Below are 20,222 nucleotides of genomic sequence, written 5' to 3'. Positions count from 1 at the left end.
CATATGTCCAACAGGACGTGTACCTTCAAGCATATGTTGAACAGGACGTGTACCTTCAAGGATATGTCGAACAGGACGTGTACCTTCAAGCATATGTTGAACAGGACGTGTACCTTCAAGCACATGTTGACCAGGATGTGTACCTTCAAGCATATGTTGACCAGGATGTGTACCTTGTCGTGAATGCCCTTGTGGAACCAGACTGTGCTGTAAATGGCGAGGGTCTGCTTGTTTCAGTTATTGAATATTCAGGAATGTCTGAAAATAACAACGGAGGAATTATACGGTATCGGTATACAGTGACATTGTCATGGTAACCTGTATAAACAGCAGAATTAACATCACGATGCTGTATAGTTGCACTATAATTTTGTTGTCTAGTCTAACTGTATAGAATGTAAGATCATAATGTTGAGATTCGTTCCTGGCTGGAATATTTATTGTACATAATTGTCAAAAAAGAGTAATATCACGAACATTCTGTTGATCGAGTGAATGAAGAAAGTGTTTGTATTAACTAGAACTGTCCGTTAAACACTACTCATTAAACGGTGAGTACGAGTAAATAAAGCACAAGGTTTTCCGCAATACAGTAGTGTCAAGTAAACAATCAATAACGCATGTGCTGATTTTGTTGGTACGATATGTATATGTAGAATTTCCTCTGTTGGTAGACCATAGCTAAGTTCGTGAAAATTACAATTTTGATAGAAACATACCACTCATTAAATTGGAAAAGGAGTGCAAGTGAGCTGGGAGATCAGAACTTGCCCCATTTAGATTCTTACATTGAAGAAACGACTAGGCACACGGGCGATTAATGCGGTTAAAGAACTGTTGGTCAGACAACACTGCTGTCTACAAGAGCAAATAAAGGTTCCTTCTCAGAGGCCTGTATATCAGGTGTTGGACTGACTAACCAGTGGTTGACGACATGAGCACGACATGAGCACCCACGAGGATGGCTGCACACATTTGGAACTTGCAGATCAATACAAAAATTCGTAGTGTTGTAAACGCGCTGTTCTAAATCAAAGCCATGGTTTATCACATGTCTGGTGTGTTTATTGCGCGAGTCGTCTAAAGACAATATCTGATAACCATTCTGACATTTATCTTAATTATTTTCCCACACTGGTACTGACATGCTATGGTAAACTGATATCACACACAGCGTTCCCACTGACGTAACGACTGGAGACGGATAGTGATTGAAGTATATTTGTCTACTCTGCACAATGAAATATCGACCACGGGAAATATGAGTACATATTGTACTATAAAACTATCTGCTGTGTCGGAAAACAATAGCTAGGTAGCTGCTGCATATCATGGTTTTCTGAATACTTCAACTTGTACTTAACCCAGTGAATAGACAAAACGTGAATAAATAAATAACAATAAATATAAAAGATATAAAACCTGTGCAAATGGCATACATATTTGCATGTTTTTGAACACCGTAGTCTTTTCCTATGTCATGACTGTGCTGTTTTCACTGTACTATAGTTACGTATAGTTGCGTGTTTTGGTGAAGGTAAGTGCTCCATGCATCACAATACAAATGGAAAATGCACAAGGAAATGTTATCCCTGGAATTGACAGTGTATGAAATAATCCCAAGCCCCAGACATCAGGGCTGATAACATCAAAATGTTACCAGTCCAAAATGGATTTAACCAGACCAGACACCAAGATATGACTCAGATGTATATAACATCTAATTCTTTTACCAGATCATCGGGCTGGCTAGCTGTAAATTTAGACCGTCCGTCTGAAATCTAGCCCGTCTCGGGCGGTCGGACGGGCCTTATTTCATACACTGACTATTGAGTAGCAAATACAGGCTCGGGTCCAAAAGGAGATCACCGTTTGTTACGGTATCGAAACTTTGATTTTATCAAATTTTCCTATTTCATAACAGCAATAATCTATTTTAAAATGTACTTTTACGATAAATTTAGTTTTTATAGTTTAGTGTCTCGTAAGCCAATTTATGGCTGGAAGTCAGTTTTTTCTTTAAGCATGAATGTTTATTATGTGTATATATATTTCTTATGTAACTGACTGGTGACACTTAAATAAAATATTTCTGTCTGTCTGTTTTCCTCCCGATGAAAGGGCGGTGTGTAGAGTAATGGTTAAAGCGTTCCCTCGTCATGCCGAAGACCCAGGTTCGATTCCCCACATATGTACAATGTGTGAAGCCCGTTTCTAGTGTTCCCCGCCGTGATATTGCTGGAACATAGCTAAAAGCGGCGTAAAACTAAACTCACTCACAACTCCCGATGAATGACGTGCTCTTGTTGCTAAAACCGCATATAGCTGGAATGTTGCTGAATACGTTGAACAATAAACATAAATAAACAAGCTTGCTGTTTATCAAACTTTGTGTGACTGCAGGTGTTCCACGCGCAACAGAAAACTCCATTTCATATGATCTGTGGCGTGCATGTCCTTTTATGATTTATTGGTCATGGGGTGTTTTGGCAACACGCACACAATGTTTGTCACCTGTATACATTCCAGAGCACCAGGTGTGTACTTTCTTTTATACGTCAGTATATTTTCCTTTCTGTACAACTACGAATTTATGTGACTCGTGGACGTGCAGCCATTATGGAGTGCGCGGATTTTACAGATCCAGCGATTTCCATCTGCAGTGATTGTTTACCGATGAATGCCATTACGGACTCATAATGCACTTCGCCATCTCTTCCTTACGTGCAGAACACGTGGCAGCAGGGCTTTAAAAAGTAGGGTTTACAACAAGGATGGAATTCAGTGCCATACCATAGCAGGCCTTGACTCTGTTTTGATCTAAACATGTAGATGGACTCCCTAGGGGGATTTCTGGTACACAAAGCAATGGTTGGGGACTTGATAATGTAAACGGTCCAAATTGTATGGCTTCCAAAGATCATTGAATCTCTGTGTCTAAAGGATGGAAAATTGATTCCGGATTGATTCGGTCTTTGACGGCTGAGGTAATGTAAATCACATCGAGCCATCGCTGTTTCTCTTAGACAGGTACAAAGCAGAATATAGAACCCACCATGTAGGCAATGGCATCAGTGGAAACCAACTGGTTGCACAAAGTTCACCTACAATCCCCATCTCGTGGAGTATCACACTAGGTAAAGTTATTGTGCTAGTTTGAATCCGGACATGGCACCTAGGCACCATTCTTCTATATTAATTCAGTATCAGTTATATATGTAATCAGCTCCACCCACAAAGCGATCTTAACGCTACGGCGGTCGTAAGTCTATGCTTAAGTAGGGGAGTTCATCTTGGAGTGAGTGAGTTTAATTTTACGCCGCTTTTAGCAATATTCCAGCAATATCACAGCCGGGACGCAAGAAATGGGTTTCATACATTGTACCCATATGGGGAATCGAACCCAGGTCTTCGGCGTGACGAGCGAACGCTTTAACCACTAGGCTACCCCACCGCCTCGTTCATCTTGGAGCGGAGATAGCTTTGAAGAACTGGGTCCTGCACTCATGCCCTCGCTAAGTTAATATTACGTCATGGATCTTTGAACAAAATACATGTGTACATACTACTCAACCTTTGAAAGGGATAACAGGCTATGTCACATCCGAATGATAGGTTGAACTACTTTCGTTATTTTATCTTGAAATGTCTCCATCCGATGGCACGTTCTAACATTATTCCGGGGCTGTAGGGTACTTTAGTGGTTATAGCGTTCCTTCTTCACTTCGAGGACCTGGGTTCGATTCCCCACGTGGTTACAATGTGTAAAGCCCATTTTGTTGTCCCTGTCGTACTATTACTGGAAAAATCATAAAAACTGATAAAACCATATTCACTCACTCACTCACCTCACACACTCACCTCACTCACTCATCCATTCTTCCTCTATAAGCCGTCAGACACTATCAAGTCCTTCCATAACTGGCCGGTGGTGGAAACGGTCGCTCGACAAGTTAAAGTCTGGGTTCGATTCCCGATATGGATGCAATGTTTGAAGCCAGACTCCAGTCCACGTCATTGAAGAGCGGCACAAGCACCTCACTCACTCACTCGTCCATTATATTCGTAAGTGAATCTATCAATATCCCAACCATAACTGGTGTATAACGAATACGTCTACAACGTTGTAACGGATATAACGAACTGGGGATAATATAACTGGGGGTCCTGGCCACTTCTTTTATAGTTTAGTCGAAATGTGTACTTAAAAACTAATATGCAACACGCATACGCCCCTGCAACACGCATACGCCCCTATACGCGCCCCTTGCAACACGCATATGCCCCTGCAACACGCATATGCCCCTTGCAACACGCATACGCCCCTTGCAACACACATACGCCCCTTGCAACACACATATGCCCCTTGCAACACGCATATGCCCCTTGCAACACGCATATGCCCCTTGCAACACGCATACGCCCCTTGCAACAAACATACTTGCAACACGCATATGCCCCTTGCAACACACATACGCCCCTTGCAACACACATACGCCCCTTGCAATACACATACGCCCCTTGCAACACACATATTTTCAACCACGTAATGCTAGCTGCCCCGGGAACAGACCAAGTTATTTGTAACTGCCGCACACAGTAAGCCTACTGTCTAATTATTGATTCACGGCTCTGCACTGTCATTTCTGACCACCGGCCATAGGAAGCGCCGGGAGACATGACCATGTCAATCCATGTGATGCCCTCTGACCACCGGCGGCGACGTTGTCAACGGCACTGCCGTCTCATTATGTTGTGTGCTGATATAGATATGCTGCTATTGGAGACAAACTGTCGCTAAAAAGTAGTGTCCGTTTCTGTCAGAACTTCTCTAAAAAATATCGGTAAAAGTAAATTGTTTAGGCGTTTTAGCGCCCGTTTCTTTGACAGGTTTAATAATGTCTCCACCATAGCAACAAGAACATCATCATCATCATCATCATCAACAACAACAGTAGCAGCAGCAACAACAACAATATCTCTACCAACCGACAGATGAGGTATTCTGGTTCGGGTGCTTGGCGGATTGTATGTCATTGTATCTGTACGGCGTGGGGTCTTTGCTCACACTATCAATCACTGGATTGTCTGTTTCATACTTGCTTATTTAGAGGCCGCCGTCATACAGCTGGAGTGAATACGCGTTAAACAATAAACAGACAAATCTAAAGGTCTTGCATTCCATAAAATAACTTAACTGGTCGCTAACGATATTGTACCAAAATACTGTTATACTTAAAACACGTGATCTGGCGGATATCGTCAGACTAGGATGTAATTCCCTAAAAATCATGTATGCGTAAAAGAAAAATAATTCTATATTGGGGAACCCACAAGTCTCACCATTATGGCCTTTGAATGACACGTTGACCAGAATTGGACAATAAGACCAAATCACAAATTAATGTTTAAAAAGTAAAAGAAACAAATAGTTAAATAAAGATGCACCAGCGAGAAACGCGTCGCATGTACTGTAATCATATAATGCTATTGTTGAGATTATTAAAAAGGGCAAATTGATGTTTACATGATATAGGTAGTTTGCCATACAGATCCTGAAGCAAATATATCCATGAAAGCCCACGCAAGTCTAGAAAATGTGGCAAGTCTAGATTTACTCAGCTTCAGGCTCAGGGCTCCTTTTCATTATATTTCGTTTTTTTACTATGAACCTTTTTTCTGTAGAATATGAGCCTAGTTGTTAGTCTAATGATATATGATGAACAAACACAACGTACCAGGGTATCGTTCAGGACTGCACTCAATCATCTTACACGGAACCGAGCTACTGAAACATCCTTATTTCAAAAGACTCTTTGTAGCATTCTTAAAAAATACACCGATCCCTGCTGTGAACCTCTGTCTGGTTTAGGTTTAACGGTGCACGCTGAACGCCCATACACTACCTCAAACACTGCTGTCATTTTCCATGGTTAGTCACCTTGACGACGTTGCACGTCCTCCATGCCGACGTTCCGGTATAACAACGCCGCCGCCTTGTTCTTCAGACTTGATTTGATTGGTTACACTGGTAATTAAAGCCGGGACGCGAAATTTGATATCATTTCCACAATACATCTATTCACGAAATATTTAAAATGCTTGTTTTTAACAAAATTATTGTCATAATTCTTATTGCGCCAATGCGATTAGACTGACATTTTGTCCCAGGAGTTAAGATATTCTTCCTAAATATATTCTCTAGGGATTGGGAGACAGACCAATCTTCACAGTATAAGTGCAAATATGCTGAAAGCGTCGTCAAACACCATTTCACCTTACATCATTCACCACTGAATAGGTGATGATAAGTTGTTGGCTCGTCACGCTGGTTCATAGTAAACCGAGAACCCCCACTCAACTTCTTGCTTATCGGGGTGGAGGGTAGCCTAGTGGTTAAAGTGTTCGCTCGTCACGCCGAAGACCCGGGTTCGAGTTCCCTCATGGGTACAACGTGTCCCCCGCCGTGATATTGCTGGAATGTTGTTAAAAGCGGCGTAAAACTAAACTCATAGCTTGCTTGTCACAGTCTGATACTCGGTCTCGTCGCTTTGACTGAAATAATGCCGATGCGTTGTAAATTTTTAACTCACTCACTTATGCAGTTCTTTGTTTAGATTCCTCCTGCCAAAAAAGAACCAATACGTCACACATTCCACACGATCTGTAATACGTAATTATCCGGCAACAATCCCTCTGTTGATGTGCGCAATTTACTGAAGATGTCGCCACACACAATCCTTTCAAATGCGATTTTTGTGTACCCCAAGAGTCACTTATGTGTACTCTGGGACCTCAAGTTTCATTTGAGACAGTGACCTTGACGATCCTTTCGATCTCAATCACGGAAGGATGAGCAACTGCAAGGTACATGCTGGGTCGTTAGGATACGCCCAGTGCGCAGCTGTACCACTGAACACATACACCTGTGTTACCCGCTGTGTGCTCAGGACTTTATGTTAGCGTTTTGCATGGATGACAGAATGATTGGTTGTTTGCTCTCTTTTCATTTCACCATTTGAGATTCCGGGTACGAAGACAATGCGGGCTGTTCGAGGTCGGGAATAGAGATGAGGTCCTTATAGCGCAAATGATTATAAGTCTGGATATAACTCTTGATGTGTACAACGGTCACCATTTCGAAGTGACCACAGCGCAATGTTTAACATAGATGTTTATGAAATTTGTACAGGTGTCTTGCTAGTGTCCATGTCGTGATTCCGGAGCAGAACAAGTCCCTAATTGTTTCATCTCCTCTTGATGAATACCCCGAACATGTCTCACCGTTGGGCGTTACATTCGCCCCCATGCTCCTCTCAAAGTGTGTGTGCGTGCGTGCGTGCGTGCGTGCGTGCGTGCGTGTCTGAACAAATCAAGTTTCATGGACTTCACACTGTCACTGTGTTGGTTTCTGGACCAAATAAGTCCCCGACACCAATTTCCAGCCGTACCGACCGACTAAAATTGTAACCAGGTGTACACCTTGTTAAACCAAGCTTACGGCATGTGTCTCGTTCCCCGGCTGGATGGGTAGATGCTGATTCGACCAATCACAAGTTTGTGTGGTCCAGACCTTCGTGATATATCTGTTATATAGATAACTGTAGCATACCCCAACAGTCCCCCAGTTTCGCTCACACGGGGTCTAATCAGAGAACGGCATTCCTTTCAACTGGTTGTTTAAGATCCGGTATGTTTTCAAACAATACTATTTACTTCAATCATGGCCCACTGAGATAGATACCCCGTGGTCTCAATGTAATTAACCAACAGAAGAACCCTCAGTCTTTTTAGAAAGGTTGTTTACTTATATAGACACATGTTCTCATTGTCCTTCAGCCAGGTCCTTCCGCAATCACGCCGTGATCTTGTAGCAACTTAAGACTGACATGTCTATGCAGATGGTATCTTCAGTGGACTTCAGGAAGGTATTGAGCTGGATCGATACTCCTCCTCACAGCGTATGTGAGTGGTAGGGTCTGAGAGGTGTGTTGTAATACGGATCTGATCAAGCAGACATGTTGGCGATTGATGCGGGCTGTACACCGTAATTGATATGCGTTTTTAAAACTTGACTATTGTTGAGAACAAAGTGTGGTTCCGTCGAGAGCATTGACCATTGGGCTAATCAGTATGCCTCTATTGCAAGCAGTTTTGCTTTGTGATTATATTCAGGTGCTATATTCGTAACAACTCGTGGAAGAGGAGAGGAACCAGGAACCGGTAGCATCGTCGTTAAAGCGTTAGCTCGTCACGCCGAAGGACTGGGTTCGATTCCACACATTTGTAGAATGTACGAGGCCGATTTCTGGTATCGCAAATGTTAATGTTGCTGGCGACAGTTCGTGGACAGCAACATACAAACGATATGTCTGTCAGTTCGTGGACAGCAACATACAAACGATATGTCTGTCAGTTCGTGGACAGCAACATACAACCAATATGTCTGTCAGCTCGTGGACAGCAACATACAAACAATATGTCTGTCTGTCAGTTTGTGGACAGCAACATACAAACAATATGTCTGTCAGCTCGTGGACAGTAACGTACAAACAATATGTCTGTCCGTCAGCTCGTGGACAGTAACGTACAAACAATATGTCTGTCAGCTCGTGGACAGCAACATACAAACAATATGTCCGTCAGCTCGTGGACAGCAACATACAAACAATATGTCCGTCAGCTCGTGGACAGCAACATACAAACAATATGTCCGTCAGCTCGTGGACAGCAACATACAAACAATATGTCTGTCAGCTCGTGGACAGCAACATACAAACAATATGTCCGTCAGCTCGTGGACAGTAACGTACAAACAATATGTCTGTCCGTCAGCTCGTGGACAGCAACGTACAAACAATATGTCCGTCAGCTCGTGGACAGCAACATACAAACAATATGTCCGTCAGCTCGTGGACAGCAACATACAAACAATATGTCCGTCAGCTCGTGGACAGCAACGTACAAACAACATGTCTGTCAGCTCGTGGACAGCAACATACAAACAATATGTCTGTCAGCTCGTGGACAGCAACATACAAACAATATGTCTGTCCGTCAGCTCGTGGACAGCAACACAACATACAAACAATATGTCTGTCGTCAGCTCGTGGACAGCAACATACAAACAACATGTCCGTCAGCTCGTGGACAGCAACATACAAACAATATGTCTGTCAGCTCGTGGACAGCAACATACAAACAATATGTCCGTCAGCTCGTGGACAGCAATATACAAACAATATGTCCGTCAGCTCGTGGACAGCAACATACAAACAATATGTCTGTCCGTCAGCTCGTGGACAGCAACGTACAAACAACATGTCCGTCAGCTCGTGGACAGCAACGTACAAACAACATGTCCGTCAGCTCGTGGACAGCAACATACAAACAATATGTCCGTCAGCTCGTGGACAGCAACATACAAACAATATGTCCGTCAGCTCGTGGACAGCAACATACAAACAATATGTCTGTCAGCTCGTGGACAGCAACATACAAAGAATATGTCCGTCAGCTCGTGGACAGCAACATACAAACAATATGTCTGTCCGTCAGCTCGTGGACAGCAACATACAAACAATATGTCCGTCAGCTCGTGGACAGCAACATACAAACAATATGTCCGTCAGCTCGTGGACAGCAACATACAAACAATATGTCTGTCAGCTCGTGGACAGCAACATACAAACAATATGTCCGTCAGCTCGTGGACAGCAACGTACAAACAATATGTCCGTCAGCTCGTGGACACAGCAACGGCTCGTGGACAGCTAAACAAACAATATGTCCGTCAGCTCGTGGACAGCAACATACAAACAAATGTCCGTCAGCTCGTGGACAGTAACATACAAACAACATGTCCGTCAGCTCGTGGACAGCAACATACAAACAATATGTCCGTCAGCTCGTGGACAGCAACATACAAACAATATGTCTGTCAGCTCGTGGACAGCAACATACAAACAACATGTCCGTCAGCTCGTGGACAGCAACATACAAACAATATGTCCGTCAGCTCGTGGACAGCAACATACAAACAATATGTCCGTCAGCTCGTGGACAGCAACATACAAACAATATGTCCGTCAGCTCGTGGACAGTACAAACAATATGTCCGTCAGCTCGTGGACAGCAACGTACAAACAACAATATGTCCGTCAGCTCGTGGACAGCAACATACAAACAACATGTCCGTCAGCTCGTGGACAGCAACATACAAACAATATGTCTGTCAGCTCGTGGACAGCAACATACAAACAATATGTCCGTCAGCTCGTGGACAGCAACATACAAACAATATGTCCGTCAGCTCGTGGACAGCAACGTACAAACAATATGTCCGTCAGCTCGTGGACAGCAACATACAAACAATATGTCCGTCAGCTCGTGGACAGCAACATACAAACAACATGTCCGTCAGCTCGTGGACAGCAAGTTACAAACATGTCCGTCAGCTCGTGGACAACATAGCAATTCTATAATGAGAAAGTCTTGAATGGAGAAAAACTAGATTTTCCACACAAACTCCCATGTCACTGGAGCTCATTTAATATACATATATTCCGAGATAAAGTGTTAGTCTAGTGTAGTGCAGGCCCACTGAGGTACTATGCTTATCTGTGGGGGAATTATTAGGTCCTAAAGGAATGTGACGACGTGTCCATGACAAATAACAATGAGATGTTCGCCAGGCCTACAGGTCATCTGATGGCTGACTGGATTAGTGTAATATGATGACAAAGTGACCGTAGGCTGGACATTGGTCACTTATGATCTCAGGAAGATATCCGTCTGAACAGAGGCAGTTAATAGGAGCCCCGGGGCCCCCTGGACAGGATGTAAGTGGTGTAAACCTGATCGTTCTTTGATATAAAATCCCGGCTGTTTCTGTGGGAGGTTTATTGGAGTGATTGACGCATGGCCTTTGTTAGGACAGTGCACATATCGCTGTGCTTCAGGCCTCACCACACCAGGCAGCATCCACACTACGAAGACCATCACCTAGACTAACGCGTAGTACCAGAATATATATAATTTTGATAGTAACAAATAGTAACAGAATCCCCAGTCAGATGGAAAATACAGAACATGAACCTGGGTAAATCTAGACTTGCTTCATTTAGGGCTTTAGCATTGCAGGGAGGGCAAGGCATTAGGGAAGAACAAGGTGGCTCAGGGACTGTGAGACAGAGTAACCATCATCACCTAGTCTCCCAGACTCTAGAATAAAAAGTGTAAGAGTCCAGCTCAAGCCTGTATCATCAAGTGTCGATTGCCTCGGTTCTAGGAATTGCTATAAGCTTTCTATGTATAATATTTATATTTCCTGGACTTAATGTCAGTTTCAGGACCTCTATAGGTAAAATGTGTCACTAGTTTCCAATTATTGTTGTGGAAAGCTGATTAACAATAAGGTATGACCTGGCTGAGAGTTGCTCGTGGTATCGACCACTTGTTTGTCTTACCCAGACTTGATTACTTGTGTTTACTGGCCGCCAAAGGATACGGGTTATACAGCCGCGCTAAGGGTGTTTATCAACTTGCTCTTATTGTTGTAAATAAACTGTCGGACAAAATAAACACTTGAAAATCGGATCAGACCAAACATTTACAACGGAATCAAGACGTTACTGTCTTGAAACTGGTCGCTAAAATAATGCAAGCTTTATGGTCAAAAGACAGCTATATGGTACCATATCAAATACATCCCCTTCGAATAAACATTTCTTGTTAGCAACCATCGACATGGGTATATACCTCCTTGGGTTTTAGGGGTGGCGGTGGGGTAGCCTAGTGGTTAAAGCGTTGGCTCGTCACGCCAAAGACCCGGGTTCGATTCCCCACATGGGTACAATGTGTGAAGCCCATTTCTGGTGTCCCCCGCCGTGATATTGCTGGAATATTGCTAAAAGCGGCGTAAAACCATACTCACTCACTCACTCTCTTGGGTTTATGGATGACTTGAACATACACTCAATCCAACCAGACCCCTAGCAGGGAGGTGAAGCGAATATGTCTGTACACGTTATACGAGACTTCAGCGAGATATCAAGGCAAATTCATGCGCAGCAAGTCTGGACACCAACATCGACCCTGTGGCTGTTTTTTGTCACTCCGACAATAATCTCCCCCAGCAACACGTGACAGGACCCCAGGGGGATAACAGTAACATAAAGAGACCATTATATATCTAAGCTTATGGTTCAAAGGCTGACCATCACCATGGTGCCCACCTGAATGAACCGTGTCCACTTCATGATGATATACGATATGTTCTGTATATTACACACACCGACATCTGTTAACCTAATCAGGGCTTCCAAGTGGCGTTTGTAAACACGCGTGTATTCAAAGAATCCGGCCTGGTGAACTGTTCGCACACCCACGCATCGTAATGACGTCACGTGCATGTCAACTACAAGTGCAGGTGACACATTCTCAGATGACGTAAGCTCATGAATGGAGAGCGGGTCTCACTGCACTCGACTACTGCGGGGATCACCTCATTGGTGCTCTGTTCCATGTTTACGTGTACCTGGGTCTACTATAGATAGTACGTCACAGATATACATATCGGAAGGAAGGCACGGCGTTGTCAGGTGACCGGGCATTTCATAGCCTAAATAGGGCACATCGGGAGCTGATTTATTGCCCTATACCTAAACTGGAATAAAATAGACGTTTAGAGAGGGACTGTGTTCCACGGACTAGCTCCAAGTGTTGCAAGAAGTGAGACATTGGTAATTAGGTAAAAAATTACCTGAGAGATCGGAGGATGCATTATAAAAGTAATTCTAAAAGTGATCACAACCACTGTACCATTGCTGAATAACATCGCCCCTCTCTCTCTCTCTCTCTCTCTCTCTCTGTCTCTTCTCTCTCCCCCTTTCTCTCCCCCAAACCCCAATTCTAAACGTACTCACAACCACTGTACAAACTGCTGAATACCATCGTCTGTCTCTCCCTCACTCTGTTCCCCCCTCCCTCCCCCCTTCCTTTTTTTTGTGATGATACATGCAATGTCTCTGTATCCCCGAAACATCATTCAGCGACACATACCTCTGCTTTCTCTCAAAACGAAACATCACACAGTTCAGTTTGTCTATTTGTTCATTTGTCTATTTGTATATACAGTTTACGTGATAATATACAAACATTATCTTTACAAACGGTGTTGGCAATGTCTACAATTTTCAAATAAGAAATCCCAAAGGATATTAACCAGTGTGTATGTTGTATTATCAAACTGTAACTTTGAAGCTGACAATGAATAGCTCTTGTCTGGTACGGAATATTGGCAGAGTAAACCCCTTAACACATGCGGATCCCCTGATATTGACGGTTTATTTATTCATGACAAATATGATATATTAGCATCATAAGCAAAGTGACATTATTTGTCGCCACGGTGAAGGCAACACTACGACATACTAGAATGTGATTCAACATTGTCCAACAGGTTAGATCAACAAATCTAACTAATCGAGAATCGAAAATGGAATTGTCATGTATTGTTTCGATCGATTTCATGTAGTATTCTGATGTTAGGATTCGTGTTAACAGAATGGTTCAGCGGCAGACTTACGTCCCAAACGCTTTCCGCTTCACAGCTATGCATGTGTCCCTGCGCTGTTATCTCGGGTTACCAATGATGGATGTGCCCCAATCCCGATAACCGAGGTTCCCTGTGACACACGTGCTCCAACCCTGTTCCCCAGGTTTCCTGTGTTCTGAGGTTTCTAATGATGCAAGTGCACCAGACCTTTTAACCCAGGTTCCCTGTGACACATGTTCCCCAACCCCGTTCCCTGCGGTTTCCAAAGATGCATGTGACTCTCCTTGCTCTCTAAGGTGTTCAGTGATACATGTGCCCCAGTGATACTTGTGCCCCAACTCTGTTCCCCAGGTTCCCAGTGATGCATGTACCCATACCCAGTTCCCCAGTTATACATGTTAGCCAACCCTGTTCCCCAGGTTCCCAGTGATACATATAGCCAAACCCTGTTCCCCAGGTTCCCAGTGATACATATACCCAAACCCTGTTCCCCAGGTTCCCAGTGATACATATACCCAAACCCTGTTCCCCAGGTTCCCAGTGATACATATACCCAAACCCTGTTCCCCAGGTTCCCAGTGATACCCACCCTGTTCCCCAGGGAGCCAAACCCTGTTCCCAGTTATACATTTAAGCCAACCCTGTTCCCCAGGTTCCCAGTGATACGTGTGCCCAAACCCTGTTCCCCAGGTTCCCAGTTATACATGGGAGCCAAACCCTGTTCCCCAGGTTCCCAGTGATACATATACCCAAACCCTGTTCCCCAGGTTCCCAGTTATACATGTGAGCCAACCCTGTTCCCCAGGTTCCCAGTGATACATATACCCAAACCCTGTTCCCCAGGTTCCCAGTGATACATATGCTCCAAACCCAACCCTGTTCCCCAGGTTCCCAGTGATACCCCAAACCCTGTTCCCCAGGTTCCCAGTTATACATATACCCCAACCCTGTTCCCAGGTTCCCAGTGATACATATACCCAAACCCTGTTCCCAGGTTCCCAGTTATACATATGACCCCAACCCTGTTCCCCCAGGTTCCCAGTCCCCAGGTTCCCATGATACATATACCCAAACCCTGTTCCCCAGGTTCCCAGTGATACATATACCCAAACCCTGTTCCCCAGGTTCCCAGTGATACATATACCCAAACCCTGTTCCCCAGGTTCCCAGTGATACATATACCCAAACCCTGTTCCCCAGGTTCCCAGTGATACATAACCCTGTTCCCCAGGTTCCCAGTGATACATATACCCAAACCCTGTTCCCCAGGTTCCCAGTTATACATGTTAACCAACCCTGTTCCCGCGGTTCCCAGTGATACATGTGAGCCAACCCTGTTCCCAGTTATACATGTGAGCCAACCCTGTTCCCCAGGTTCCCAGTGATACATGTACCCTGTTCCCTAGGTGCCCCCAAACCCTGTTCCCCAGGTTCTCAATGATTAAAGCATGTTTATTTATGCACTGAAGAAAAACAACGCTGTTCGTCCGCTGGTAAATCCCTACTGCTGGTGTTGGATGAAGTTCACCCCAGTACACGACGATAACAACACATTTATCATGATGACGTTCATGACAACGCAACAATGCAACAAGCCTGGGGAGGCGATAAAGTCTATAAACGTCTGATGGTGTCATCCATAATGATTATTACACAATAGCTTTAACCGAGGTCACGATCATGCTGATGAGGACGATAAACACAAACACTGATAGGAATTGAACTCGTGATGTGTTAAAATCTACATCAGTAATGCCCAAATGTACATCAATAATCCCGAAATCTACAGCAGTAATGCCAAAATCTATTTCAGTAATGCCGAAATCTACTTGAGTAATGCCAAAATGTACATCAATAATCACGAAATCTACAGCAGTAATGCCAAAAATCTATTTCAGTAATGCCGAAATCTACTTCAGTAATGCCAAAATGTACATCAATAATGCCGAAATCTACAGCAGTAATGCCAAATGTACATCAATAATGCCGAAATCTACAGCAGTAATGCCGAAATTTACAGCAGTAATGCCGAAATCTACAGCAGTAATGCCCCTGATGTACATAATCAAAATGATGTAACATATAATCAAGGAATCAATTAGATAACAGCTTCTTTGACGGTTTTAGCTACGATATAAAATATGTATGCAAGACGCATCGACACAATACTGCACGGCAGGTACGTGAAACACACCTCAATCACGTGATAAGTCCCTCTCCATCACGTGACCAACTGAGGCGGAACGGTCAGAGCTCCTCAGTTAAACCAGCAGCTACTCTCTGATTCATTGGTACAGTGGTGAATCTATAAGGTTTACACTTACAGGGGAACACCCCTTCCCCATCCCCACCCCATCCCCACAAGGAGAGCTGGAGAACCCGACACCTCCCTGCAGCCTTTATTTGACCTCGTTCTGCAACAATGCTTTCACTGATGCAGGATTTCATATGCATCGTACGGACTGTAGGGACATTTGGTTTCAGGGTTTGATGAGAATAGTATAAAGCTGCAAACCATATCAAATATGGTTGTCAACGATAATTAGTGAAATGTTACATGTTAAAGATAACTGGTGAATTGATTGTTTCCCTCCTTTAAGAATGCCGGAGTAAAACGGTTTGTTATATTAGGGCAATAAACATGATTATTATATTTTTATTTTTCGAACATGGCATCCATATACATTAACGGTTGAATGCGATGTATATAAGCAGAGACCATATACTAGTAATAGATATGGTCTCTGATATAAGGGACTGAATGGAGGATGGTGAACTTGATTGAAACCAGGAAAAGAGTAGTACCGAAATTTCTTGCTTGTATGTGGTACTTTAAGACAATACAATGGCGTGAGACGTTTGATACTGATGTGTTTGATACGAAAATGTTATAATATACACAGTGGTCTTATATATATTGAGAAACTGTTATAAACAACGTGGTTGCCTAATTAACACTAGTCTATGTAATCTCCCTGCTAAATCGTTTGCATGTGGTGTAACAGGGACGGCAGACGCGGTTGGGAATTCCAACACGGTCATAGGTTACCAGGAACATTTGCATGCGGGGGTCTAAAGGCACGGGTGGTCAGACTCGGCGAACAGAATGATTGAGAGTCATCATTGTTCTTTGTTGTTCATCATATCAATCACTGGATTATACTGTCCTTTATTGCACACGCCATACTGAGTGCGGCGTTAAACAACACACAAGAGTGACCAAAAACAAGCTATCTGGACCAGACAGACCAGTGATCTGATCAGGGTCCCAATACGTCGGGGTAACATGACATGCATACATCCCAGTCCCAGCGTCACCCCACCCAGTCCGTTCAGTGAACTGGTATGACGGGTATAGGTGGCTGGGAACCAACATCATCCGGCATCCCATGACATGATACCCACACTAGCTGTAAAACGGGGTCATTTACATAACAGAAGCAACGTGAGAGTATATATGGACACATCACTTGAGTCCTACCCACGCGTTTTATCAAAGTCATCTCCTATAACACCATCCGGGTTATCATGTCAGTTGAGACATGAGCACCCGATACGATATATCTACACCACCCATAAACTAACACTATCGTCACGACATGCTACCTGAACCCGGATGTTAAAAAAGTCCGTACTCCTGCCTATCTCCACTGTTGCTGTCATGTGTGTACCTACAGGCTAAAGTGTTTGATATTTACCTACACTATGTGTTCTTTAACCCCTCATGCCCGGTGAGAAAGTTCCTCGATGAATGATCCTGACTAAGGGGCAAACGATGTATACTCAACAAATAAAATTAAGGACCACCCCAATATTCAATATTTGAGTATTATATGGATTATAACATAAACTATTAAATACTTTAATATTGAAAATTGGGATGGTCGTTAATTGTTTTGTTGAGTATACTTTAAGCATGGAGAAATGTGGGCAAGATGTCATCTTTTATATTAAGACATAAGATGGTTGTTTTCAGCAGTCACTCTTTAAGTAAGACCCTGTTTCTCAAGTGAAATAAAGTGACATATGTGAAACATCTAATTAGGTGCTAGTTATAACACAACAACAAACGATCATATAAATGATTACACCTAATTATTTACGTTTTTGTTTACACAAGTGTATGCGGGGCGGTGGGGTAGCCTAGTGGTTAAAGGGTCCTTCCTCACGCCGAAGACCTGGGTCCGATTCCCCACATGGGTATAATATTTGAAGCCCATTTTTGGTGTCTCCCTCCGCGGAATTGCTGGAATATTGCCAAAAGCGGCGTAAACCATACTCTCACTCATACAAGTGTATGTAATATTTAATTGTAAACACTGATTCCGGATTATCTATTGATATACTCTAACCATAAAATCATTCCTAATTATTTTATTCTTAATAAAGTCTCCATATTCAGAACATAACTACTATTTTAATCTTATACCTGCGCATCTGCGTATGATTCAATGATACGTATTAAAATTTGAATTATTCTTATCCTGTTAGCTAAATTTTTCCATAATATTACGTATTCTTTTAAAATTTTAAATTATTGTGTAATATATTATTTCAGGCACTATATCTGTCTACCTCTATATTAATTAACGTAGTTTCCAGATTATTATTTGCAAATGTGATGGTATGATGCGGAAACATTGTCTCGTACATTAATGATCACCCAGCACGCAACGAAACAATTAATATGGATAAAACTTAAATAACACGGATTTCCTTATGAAATGTTTCAAAAGCCTCTTTTGACACGGTCTCCACATACCAGAGAACTGGGTGATATAAGTGTCATGACTTTCAACTTCCGTGGTCACGTGACGACGGAGCCACATTACACCCGTTAGTTGTGTCACTCCGCTAGGATTGACAAGGGAGTGACATTTGTCAATGTGCATATTCACGTGACAAGCGGGAAGGTAGAACTATTTCAACTATGTCAGCCTGTGAACACGGAAATATTTTTGTAATATATACATACAACTATTTGTTTAATTGTTGCACCATGTCACAAAAATCAATAAATCCGTTTTGTTACTTCTCCAGAATCACTCATAATTGCCATCGTTAATACCTGTAGCTTATCAACAAAAATACACTAATGATTTTAATGCACAAATGCAATTAAATTCAATAAATATATATGGATAAATAATGCTATATGTGGATATATATTGCTAAATTAAAAACAAATCAATGTACTTGTACATGTTTTCGAAATTGAGAAAAAACGCGACTGAAACAAAATCTAAGTAAACCGATGGAGATTTCTCAGGCGCTTCATTCAGTTGCCTGTTTGGCTGTTGCAACAAAATACCCACCTACATCATGCTGTTACAACAAATGGCCCTACCCCTTGTCATTGTGATGCTTCCGCGGCATTCTTGGTGCTCCGTTTCAAACGGTATCTGACAACGACGTGGAAAATAGGCCCTTATGAGGAAACATGACACCGCCAGGAGAACGGATCGTGCGTTACTGATAGCTGAGTCATCCAGCACACCTGTGTTCGACTGTTTTCATCATGTCTTCACGTCAGCCATGCATGATGCAAGAACGCGAGTTCGAAACTCGACTATTCGTTTTCAGATGTCAAATTATTTCCCCTTAGGCCATATATAAAAATATGCTTGTTTCTCATTACCGCCCGACCCAAAGATTCGACCCGACCCTAAGATTGTAAATTTTTACACTAGAGAAAATGCAACTTTGACTCAAAATGTGCATGAATTTTTCACACTTCTAAGTTTTGATTTTCTATCTGAGAAAAGGTGTAAATTTCCAACAAATCAAGGGTCTTGGACATAAAATAAGATAAAAAGTAAAAATAAAATCCGCTCGCCTGACCCCAAAGTTTTTGAAAAAGTGATTAGAAACAATTTTTTTTTTTTTAATGTGGACCTATGTTTGATGAAATATTTCTTCAAAAGGTATCCTAAACATATAAGCATAATTTAAATAGCAGGGATTTTACATAATTTGCTTTCTTAGGTTGTTAAATTTACTGTTTTATTATGTCATGAAATAGCTGCAGTATAGACTAACATCTACTCTCTGAAATGAATATATTATACAGAAGAAAACTATTCTTTAAAAATAATCGTAAAATATAATGAAATGGGGCCTCAAACAGAACCCGAAACAAATATATCCAAAAATGCCCGTGAAAGTTAATAGTTATATATCAAGTCTAGATTACTGCAAGGAAAATGGAGAGAGCAACTTGGCTCTTTTCATTAAATTTTATCAAGTTAAATCTAAGCTTTCCAAGTAAATAGTACGTTACACTGATGGTGATGAGTCCGATTTGCAGCTGGCAAGTAAATAGTTTGCAGGCTATGTCGATATGAATTACCGTTATTCAGAAAACCTATGACCGGACAGTATAACCCTGTTAATCCGGACCCATCGCTCACCAACTGTTCGGGATCATTTATGTCCCGTTGATTTTCAGAAAATAATATAACTTGTCAAGACCGGACAAGAGAACTGATTCTTGTACAATTTCATAGTCTTCTGGCATCGGGCGCAGTGCCCAAGGTAATGTCACAAAACTGGATGGACAACTGTTTAACTGGTTGTATAGACGCTATGAATTTGAGAGAGAGAGACTTTTTAGTATATCCTCCGATCTGTCAGTCAATATACCTTAGTTACCAATGTGTCACTT

General features: G+C 42.5%; 1 long non-coding RNA gene across 1 annotated transcript; it reads left to right on the top strand.

Annotated features, from left to right (window-relative positions):
• The first annotated feature begins 1,587 nt into the window (after positions 1–1,587).
• On the top strand, positions 1,588–18,830 carry LOC124258781. Its single transcript, XR_006893673.1, has 3 exons — positions 1,588–2,042; positions 13,827–13,832; positions 18,819–18,830. It is a non-coding gene; the product is annotated as an uncharacterized LOC124258781 (long non-coding RNA).
• The last annotated feature ends 1,392 nt before the right edge of the window (positions 18,831–20,222 follow it).

This window comes from Haliotis rubra, unplaced genomic scaffold (genome assembly GCF_003918875.1).
Source record: "Haliotis rubra isolate DU_JTF1 unplaced genomic scaffold, ASM391887v1 Scf70, whole genome shotgun sequence".
NCBI lineage: Eukaryota > Metazoa > Mollusca > Gastropoda > Lepetellida > Haliotidae > Haliotis > Haliotis rubra.
Note: the sequence above shows the minus strand (reverse complement) of the source record. Positions and strands in the feature narration are given on the sequence as shown.